The following is a 10,929-nucleotide window of genomic DNA, read 5'->3' as shown; positions in this document are numbered from 1 at the left end:
TCTTGCTCCTCCCTCACCACGTGGTCTTGCTCTGCCCTCACCACGTGGTCTTGCTCCTCCCTCACCACGTGGTCTTGCTCTGCCCTCACCACGTGACCTTGCTCTGCCCTCACCACGTGACCTTGCACCACCCTCACCACGTGGTCTTGCTCCGCCCTCACCACGTGACCTTGCTCCGCCCTCACCACGCCCCCCTTCTAGAACCTACGAGCTGGATCCCGGGGCTTCCAGAAGGCCCCTTCCGTGAACTTTGCCGAGGTGGTTTATACTCTTAGGTTTTTTTGGTTCAAGTTCAAGTTTCATGTGTTAGGTATAGCCCCGTGAGCCATTCGGCTCTTGAATCGGGTGCAACCGCAACAAACAAAAAACAAAAACTTGAACAAGAAAACATCTTAAAGTGAATATGTGACTGAGTGCAAACAGAAAATCCAAGAAAAGACGACAAAATATTGCAGAAAAAGCACCGTACACCAACGCTGTGTGCAAACATCCCAGTGGGATGCAAGTCAAACAACAATAACAACCACAAGACAACTTAGATTAAGGCCATCAGGTAAAAAATTAAATTAATAAAAGTAATAATAGAAACAAAATATAATCATAAATCACGACGTTTCGGAGGCAACACAAGTCTCCATCATCAGGTGGGACCGTCAAAGCTAGATTTACTGTACCAAGTGAGGACAGTAAATCTGTCAATTATCTAGACCGGTCCTGGGCCTCTCCTAGGTCGACTCAGCCTTAAATGAGTACCTGGTGCGGTGTGAAATCATCGCCACTGGAGAGACAAAGGCGGCCGGGCGTGGTGCTGGCAACCCACGCCATCATGTGCCGGTCTGGCCTTCATAGGTGCTTGCTAACATCACTTGGATCTTTCTCTTTGTGTGTGTAGCTGCGTGTTAACCTGTGTGTGTGAACCTGTGTGTGTGTAACCTGTGTGTGTAACCTGTGTGTATGTTTACCTGTCTGTGTGTCTGTGTGTGTGTACCCGTGTCCGTGTGTCCGTACGTTCCATTTCCCAGTGGCAGAGACGATCACCGATTTGGCTGTTCAGGCCAAACACTTCACGGACGCTGCACTAGAGTCTCAAACCAGCCGTGGTGATGGATTTGATGGTGGTGGTCTTGGTCATGGTGAAGTTGGTGGCGCTGGTGATGGTGATCACGGTGGCGGTGGCTTTGATTGTTTCTCGATGGAAGCCATCGTTTGCTACGCCATTCTCGCCATCACAGCGCTCATGCTCGCCGTCTTTCTGGTGGGTGCACGAAGATGTACCATACAACGCCTGCAGCCCATACAACCTATGTAACCCATGCGTAACGCGTATACCCCGTGTAACTATCACCGATACACATGCGTGTGGGGAAGGATCAGAAGTGACAGATCGCATTTGCAGTGTCCCATGCATGTGTCCGTTTGTGTGTATGTGTCAGTGTGTCTACCTGTGTGTGTGCCTGTGTGTGTCCGTTTGTGTGTGTCTGGATGTGTGTGTGTGTCCGTTTGTGTGTTTTATTGTGTGTGTCTGTGTGTGTGTACCTGTGACCGCTCCAATTTAACAGCAGAGGTCTCACTCCGAATCAGTCGAGCGGCATTATCTTTTCATCGGTTGCATAACGCTGTGTGGAAGCAACCTGGTCTGTCGCTCTGCACGAAGCTTTGGGTCTTCTCGGCCACAGTTATTCCCTCCCTTCTCTACGCTTGCGAAACGTGGACCCACCTAATGGAACATATTCGCCGTTTAGAAACATTCAGGCTGGCCTGCCTACGATCATTCCTGGGTTTAACCAGGCTGGGTTGTATGAGGAGCTCACAAATCTTTGAAAGATCTGGAAAAAGTCCCATCGGTGAGCACCTCCAGCAGGCAAGGCTGAGTTGGCTGGGCCATGTAGCCCGCATGCCCAGACACCGCATGCCCAAACAGCTTTTGTTCGGCCGGATCGAGGGGGCTAAACGGGCGCAGCACGGGCTAGAGAAGCGATGCAGTGATGTGTTATAGGAGGTTGTGGAGCTGAGTGGATTTGCCGATGACTGGTACCAGCAGTGTCAAGATCGGCCTCAGTGGAGGAGGCTCGTGAAGGACGCTACTGGGCAGTTGGAGGCAGTTGCCCTCCAACAACAACGGAGGGCGGAGGAGCGACGCTCACAGCAATGAGCGGAGCGCCGGGTGACTAAAGCACAGCAAGTTGGCACAGTAGGGGGCACAGGTGGTGCATCAGCCAGTCATCTCAGTCAGTCGACCCGTAGCAGCTGGGTCTGCCCCGTGGCCTCCTGTCAGTGGGTGTTCGACACTTCACGTGGCCTCAAGGTGCACATGGCCTGGCATAAGCGTCGTGGTGACGTCACTGCCACTTTGGGTGAATGGCAGTTGTTGTATATGGGGAGCAGTAGTGTAGCGGTTAGCGCGCTGCTCTATGAACCTGGCGACCCGGGTTCGATTTCCGCTCACGGCCATCACCAGTGACGATTATCTGAACCGGACCTGGGCCTCCCCTAGGTTGACTCAGCCTCAAATGAGTACCTGGTGCAGTGTGTAAACGTGGCCACTGGGGAGACAAAGGCGGACGGGCGTGGTGCTGGCCACCCACCCCTTCGTGCGTCGTTCCGGCCTTCATAGGTGCTCGCTAACAGCACTTTGATCTTTGTCTTTGTGTGTGTACCTGGGTGGTCACGTGCCATCCACATAGTTTCTTCAGATCACTTTTTTACCTACGTGACTTTACCGAAAGAACCGAAGAGTATGTGGATTGTTGTCTTCATGTCTACTTGCTACTGACATCAATTGCCACTACAGCCCTGCTAGAGGCTACCTGGGGATTTTTGTCTTTATGTCTACTTGTTACTGACAGCACTTGCCCCTACAGCCCTGCTAGAGGCTACCTGGGGATTTTTGTTTTCATGTCTACTTGCTACCCACCCCCTCGTGTGCCGTGTCGGCCTTCATAGGTGCTCGCTAACAGCAATTGCCCCTACAGTCTGTTAAGGCTATACGGGGAATATTTGTGTTTGTCTTTGTATATGCGGGTTTCTGTGTATGTGTCCCTTCATATATCCCTCCCCAATCACTTTTTCACTGTCCCCTCACGAATGGTCAATCGTCCGCCCTTTTCACATCCTTGTTGTATTTCTACACTCTCCAGTATTGTAGATCCCCCCTCCCTCCGAACCTCTAACCGATTCCCCGTTCAGTAACCACGTTTAAGCAAGCACTTCACGTTGACGTTTCGTTGATCGTGATACAAAACCGACGCTCGTACCTATGTATATTATTATTCATGTGTAACGTGAGTTTCGTGTTGTTGTTGCGGTGTTCCACAGGTTACAAAAGCGAGGAATTGGCAACGATATCAGAAGAATCTGCACGCGCAAACGTGTCCAGAGCGGGGTGAGGGGAAGATAGATGATCGTTAAACCTCCCCTTACGCTCGGAGCACGGTCACCAAAAGAATGCCCGACCATGCAGTTCTGTTGAGATAAGTCATGGGGGACACAATGAAAAGCCAGGGTTTTTTTTTTTTTCTCGCTGGCGATGAGAGAGTTACGTGTTTAGGATGTTCAAAGATCGTTGATAATTGTTTTTTTTACCCTTCTATCTGGCAACAAAACTGACACCTTTTTACAAGGAGTCATATGTGCATAGACCACAATACCTGCAGTCATAATGCAAACAAAAAACACAACTCCGATAAAAGGCGCCTTTTCGCATCATCTGGTCCAACCCATATGAGACTAGGCTCTAAGGAAAGCTGTCTCGGGTGTGGACCAATCAACTTCAAGGACAGTGCATGCATTATCAGAGTTATGTTTTTTTGTTTGCATTATGGCTGCAGGTATTGTGGTCTATGCAAACATGACTCCTTGTAAAAAAAGGTGTCAGTTTTGTTGCCAGATAGAAGGGTAAAAAAACAATTATCATATTTTTTACTGGCAAATGAGGTTCCAATGATGTTCAAACACCGTCGCAAAATATGACAATGATAAATAAAGAGGTCCAAACACCTCAAGGAATCCAAGTCCTTAACGCCCACAAACACAAATACTCGCAGTGAACATGCAAACAATAAACATCGTCTGATTAAAATAACAATAATAACACTGGTCAACAACAACAAAAAATCATTTTTTTCTGGCCTGGACTTTTGCACCTGTTTTAGACTAATTTCAGGGTGCCAATTCCAAATCTGATCTCAGATTTGATCTATCGCATCTCATTTTATGCTATCTGCATACCCAGTTTTAATTGATTTTACCCGAAATTAACTCTGTCACTTATGATTGCAAGTTGTTGCGAGTCAGTGACTGCTTTAGTGTTAAATATGGTGCTGTATTTTTAGGATAGTGTGTTTATAATATAATTTTATGTAGATATCCACATCTATTTAATATTTTCTTCTGCAGTTTTTATTGAAAATGCAATATTTTATATCTCAAAAACCTGATATGATAGACAAAAACTGATGACAGATTTGGAATCAGCACCCCAAATTACCTTACAACCGTTGGAATACCTTATGCCAGAAAAAGTGTGTTGACCAGTGTAAGAGGAGGCCTTTCTGGAAATAAAACAGGAGTTGTGTTAGGATTGTAAAAAAGCTCCGTGGAGACGTCCATTTAAAAAAAAAGATGAAGTCTTCAATTTCAAAGTCATTTGTAGACACAGCTCCAACAACAGTCAGCCCCGACTTCCTCCACCTTTGTAGTTCCAGTTTCAGGCAAGCGCCCCTGCTGAGGGCTGTTGTGTATGTAATAAAGCTCGTTGAGACGACTTTTGGAATCCGTCTTTTATTCACTTATGTTACAGTTGCTACACGCTGCTGATAGGCAGCGTGAAAGGGACAGATAGACCGAGAGAGACGCACTGCCACATGGCAACTCGGAGCCCAGCTCTCGCGTGGCCCCTTCCTCCGTTCATTCCCGTTCTGACCACGTGTCGTTCGTCTCCACCCCTATTTAATACCCGGGTCACGTGGTACGTTTCCGCCAATCCTCGTTAGCCTGCATCGAATCTTCCAGGCTCCCTCGTTAGCTCCCGAGACCACGCCCCTGACTCATCTCCCCATTGGCTGTGGCCAAAGCCAGCAGACCCAATCCCCATAGCTGTCACCTTTCCATCACGTCAGGGCCATGCCCCCAGGCTTTTCCCCATTGGCTGTAAACCAGGACCAGCAGAGCCAATCACCATGACAAGTTGTGATACGTCAGTGAGCCGGGTATATCCTCATATTTCATGTATTTTTCCATGATCAATATTAAGAATAATTCTGCCAATATTTGTTTTCATATAATCAATCGCGGGGTCGCTTGGAGCACAAACAAAATGGAACCACCACCCCACACCACAGCTGCCTTTCAGAAACAAAGAGCCGGAGATGAACCATAAAAGATAATTTTAAAAACACACCGCGAGGAAAGGTGGGGGGACTGAGGGGATGCACCGGGGGGCCATCTGGAGCAAACTTCCATTTTTTTGGGTTTTTTTCGGTAAAGTCACGTAGAAGGGAAATAATAAAATAATATAAATTAAACAATATACTGTTAGTAGCTCAGCTTATTGGAGAGTATATTTAGTATACTGATGATACTATGTAGTTTATACTTTAGTTTTTTACGTGGTTGTTTAGTTACTGCAGCTACATACTATTAACATTCCTTCCCTTTATTAATGCTACCCCTATCCCCTCCCTTTGATGCTGCTAATCCTGCATAATGCACGGGCATAATATGACTTTGAAACCCCCCGCCCCACCTCCTACACATTCCACAAGTAGTACTAATCCCATATCTGCATTTCCCACAAATATGCTAAATTCCTCTTGATATGCAAATTATTTTGTCAAGGCGCTCTTCGCCCTCCAACCCAGCTTAAATATACGCTCCAAGCCTGGGGTGTTTCATTCAGAAGCTTCCATTCAAGACAGACCTGTTCTTCACCTGAGGACGGCTGCTTGCGTTGTGGCCGAAACGTCGTGAGAATTATTTTATTGTTTTAGTTTTATTATTTATTATTTCCCTTCTACGTGACTTTACTGAAAGAACCAAGAAGACAAACTTCCATTGTTAGCGGGATGACTCGAGGAAGAAAATTAACACCCCCAGTAAAGTAAAACAAGCACACACACACAGACACACATACCACTCCCCCTCCCCAACATCAAAGCGACATCAAAGGAAATTCAGGTCCTTTGCGAGAAGTCGCACGAAGAGGGAAGGGATTTTCACGGGTATTTTTTAAGCATAAACACAGATCATGCAGTCTCATTATTCTTGTGAGGGAGGCTCGCGAGGGGCAGACTCTGGGGCACGGCCTCGGGATCAATCATGGGTGTCGTGTCTCGCAGAGAGAAGGGACGAGGTGTCGTTAAGAGCTGAGTTCGGCATGAGCCGACAGAGTATCGCTGAAAGTTTTATTTTACATTTATCCTAATGTGTTGAGTCGCTCGCAAAGTCAAGGATTGCGACAAGTTGGATTGCACTAAGCTTTCACTGTCGGCTAAGAGGTGTGCGAATACAATTGCAAGTTTTGAGAGCGAATGCCGGGAGCCGCAGCTGGAGTTGAGCTAACGAGCAATCAACCGGGAGAGAGGGCGGAAAGCGCCAAGCATCTGTAATGTGAGGATATATCCGGGTCTTTGACGGATTACAACTCGTCACGATAATTGGCTCTGCCGGTCCTGGTCCATAGCCAATGGGGGGAAGCCTAGGGGCGTGGCCCTGACGTGATGGAAAGGTGACAGCTGTAAGTAGAGGATTGGTTCTGCTGGCTTTAGCCACAGCCAATGGGGAGACGAGTCAGGGGCGTGGTCCCGGGAGCCTACGGTGGAGTCTGGAAGATTCCATGCAGGCTAACCAGGATTGGTGGAAACGTACCACGTGACCCGGGTATTAAATAGGGGTGGAGACGAACGACACGTGGTCAGAACTGGAACGAACGAAGGGGAGAGGCCACGCGAGAGCGGGGGTCCAGGCTGCCACGTGGTCCAGGCTGCCACGTGGTCCAGGCTGCCACGTGGTCCAGGCTGCCACGTGGTCCAGGCTGCCACGTGGTCCAGGCTGCCACGTGGCTGCGCGCGACTCTCTCTCTCTATATCCCTCTCACGCTGTCTGTCAGCAGCGTGAAGGAAGTGCTGTAATGAAAGACCGGATTCCAGAAGTCGCTTCAACGACCTTTATTACACATCCACCAAACAAGAGCGTCGGCACCGGCAACCAGCGGACGAGCAACGACAGCCATCGTGCATCACCAGAGAGAACGGAGCAGTGGAAAGAGCCCGACCAGCCGCCCATGAGAAAGAGTGTCAGCGCCAGCGAGAGTGCCGTGTGTTGGACCCACACACACACCGACCAGCACCAGCTGGGAACCAAGGCATTCAGCAGCGGACAAGCAACATTGCTGCTGCTGCCTCAAAGAGAATGAGCAAGAGTGAGGAATGGCGGCCCAGCGGATGAGCTGTGTGCGCTATCTGACGACGGAATCATCGCGCACCGCCGACGGCGAGCGTCGTGCCGACTCGTCATCCAGCTGCGGAGAGAGCCGGCAGCTAACACACCTGATGATGATTGCTTGTGTTGCAGTCGAAACGTCGTGAGAATTTTATTGTTTTATATTTTTATTATTTTATTGTTTCCCTTCTACGTGACTTTACCGAAAGAACCAAGAATATGAATCCCTGCAGTCACGAAAGCTTTAAATCAAAAACATGCCCTGATGATAGATGGCATTGTCTTTGTGCTGTTCGCCTTTTGGCGTTCTCTAGTCTAACACTGGTAGTGAGACTAGGCCCTAAAGAAGGCTGTCTCTGGTGCAGACCAATCAGTTTCAAAGACAATGCCTATGTAGTGACATCGCTGGATGTCAACATGCTGGGTGCAGTGCCGGCCCTAAAGGGGCACGGTGTGCGTTGTTGCGACATTGCGGATACCACAGGGGTGTGGGTGTAGTACCGGTGTAACAGGCCGTAGTATACCCGGGGTTAAAACGGCCTAGGCTAGATTATACCCAGGTATATTATGGCCGAGGCCAATTTATACTCTGGGGTATATTATGGCCTAGGCCAAATTATACCCCCATGATAGTAATAGCATTGAGCGATATACACATGAATTGCTAAATTTTTCCAACATTTTATTTAAATCTGTAAACACATAGACTTTGATTGCTTCAACCAGAAAAAAACTTTAATAATAACCCTAACCCTATCCCTAACTCTAACCCTAACTATTACCATAACCCTAACCCTATTCCTAACCCTAAAAATGCTTCAATTGATCAAATTGAGATTATTACTTCCATTGATACGCTTTTTAGATGTCGATTGAAGTTCTTTGAACTCTCACATGGGGCATATTCTGGCCTGGAGGGGTATGGTCTGGCCCAGTCTAGTTTAAACCCCCGGGGGGTATAGTTTAGCCGAGGACACTGTATCCCCCCGGGTATACTCTGGCCTGGGCCAAACTACACCCGGGTTTAATCGGCGCAGGGGTTATTTTAGCCTGTTACACCGGCCCTAGAGGGGCCTGGTAAACGCTGAATGATAGCTCTAGATGGCACTACGCTTTGCGTACAGTCCCATGTGTGTGTGCCGGCCGAGAGATGAGGTTACTCGAGGCAATGGCACTCGGGTTGACCCGGGAGGACACGTGACCAGTTAAGTCTACAAAGGGGCCCCAACTGGGGGCTAGGGGTGGTCACCTGATTGGGACCCAGATTCTTCCCGAGGATTGTGGAAGGTGGACGTGGCTAATGGCGGAGCCAACCACGACACAGAGAATAGTAGCCGGGTCCCCAGAGGGACTGGGGTTGTTGTTCATCCTGAAGAAACCTTCGTCTACGTTCTACGAGTCTCCAACACGTGGACCCATCCTCAAGCTGTTGGTCCCGGTCTGTAGTAGCAGTTACGTTGTAACTAGAAACCGTTAGCCTGGTGGTCACCACCGTAGGTTGTTATTCTGTTAAGGGGCAAAGTTACCCCGTGTGTTGGAGTTGAATAAATGTGTTTCCTCCAAGTCAACGTCTGCGACTCAGTTGAACCCACTATCTATATAATTCTATAATTACATTATTATTAAAGACAATGCATGTAACATTATTATCGGAGCCATTTTTCGATTTAAAGCTTTCGTGACTGCAGGGATTCATCTTCTTGGTTCTTTCGGTAAAGTCACGTAGAAGGGAAGTAATAAAATAATAAAAATAAAACATAAAACAATTCTCACGACGTTTCGGCCACAACGCAAGCAGCCGTCCTCAGGTGAAAAACCAGGTCCGTCGAGGCGACAGAGTCTGAATGAAACAGCACACGAGCTTGGAGCATATATATAAGCTGGGCGCCTTGACAAAGGAATTTACATATCAAGAGGAATTTAGCATATTTATGGGAAATGCAGGAATGTGATTAGTACTACATATGCATGTGCATTATGCAGGATTAACAGCATCAAAGGGAGCTGCAGGTACTGCTGCTGCTGCAGTTGCTGCTGCTGCTGCAGTTTCTGCTGCTGCTGCTGCAGTTTCTGCTGCTGCTGCAGTTTCTGCTGCTGCTGCAGTTGCTGCTGCTGCTGCAGTTGCTGCTGCTGCAGTTGCTGCTGCAGTTGCTGCCTTATCCATTTTAATATAACACTATGTATTATTTTACCCACCCTAATGTGTATCACACTGCTATATATTTACTATATAATTACGACACCATACATTACTCTGCACACTGCACCATGCCAGTGAGTGGAACGCGGTCTGAAAGTCACCGTAAACGTGAACCCAATCAGTTAAGATCCGAAATGGTTTATTACGTCCTTCCAATGATTGCTAAGCCAGAATCCATCTTCTCGGTTAAAATTGTCTCTGTGTTTGTATATGTGGATCGCCTCATGAACGAATCTCTCATGATACACATCAATTCCATACACCCAGCCATCAAATTCACCATGGAAGTCGAAAAAGATGGCAAGCTACCCTTTTTGGATGTCCTAATCAAAAGGAGACCTGATGGTTCAATGAGCCACTCTGTCTACAGGAAAGCCACCCATACGGATGCTTACCTAAAACCGGATTCCCACCACCATCCATCCCAGAAGAATTCCCTCATCAAGACTCTATATCATAGAGCCCAATGCATTTCCGACCAGGAACACATTGGCAGTGAACTCAAACACGTACGCCAAGCTCTTAAGGCTAATGGTTACTCCGACTACACAATCCGCAAAGCCATCACTCCAACCATCAAGAAGGATCCTGTTGAGGAGCCTTTCAAGACCATCACCTTACCCTACATTGCTGGGGTCACAAAAAAGATCTCCAAAATCCTGATTAAACACAAGATCCAGGTCAGATTCAACACAGTACATAAAATCCGTGATCTGGTACCGTCTGTAAAAGATGTGGTTCCAGACATACAGTACCCTGGCGTCTACAAACTAAGTTGCCTCTGTGGTAGCAGTTACATTGGGGAAACCAAACGACATGTCTCAGACCGCATCCGTGAACATAAAGCAGACTTGAAACACGGTAGGACAAACACCTCAGCCGTGGCAGATCACTGTTACAACTCAGTGGGCTCACATGACATTGACTTCTCCAAGACAGAGGTTCTCTGCAAGCCATCTGGCTATCATGAGAGATTCGTTCATGAGGCGATCCACATATACAAACACAGAGACAATTTTAACCGAGAAGATGGATTCTGGCTTAGCAATCATTGGAAGGACGTAATAAACCATTTCGGATCTTAACTGATTGGGTTCACGTTTACGGTGACTTTCAGACCGCGTTCCACTCACTGGCATGGTGCAGTGTGCAGAGTAATGTATGGTGTCGTAATTATATAGTAAATATATAGCAGTGTGATACACATTAGGGTGGGTAAAATAATACATAGTGTTATATTAAAATGGATAAGGCAGCAACTGCAGCAGCAACTGCAGCAGCAGCAACTGCAG

Source organism: Lethenteron reissneri, unplaced genomic scaffold (genome assembly GCF_015708825.2).
Source record: "Lethenteron reissneri isolate LAM-NWPU_2019-01 unplaced genomic scaffold, ASM1570882v1 scaffold_1850, whole genome shotgun sequence".
Lineage (NCBI taxonomy): Eukaryota > Metazoa > Chordata > Hyperoartia > Petromyzontiformes > Petromyzontidae > Lethenteron > Lethenteron reissneri.
This window is presented reverse-complemented; position numbering follows the sequence as displayed.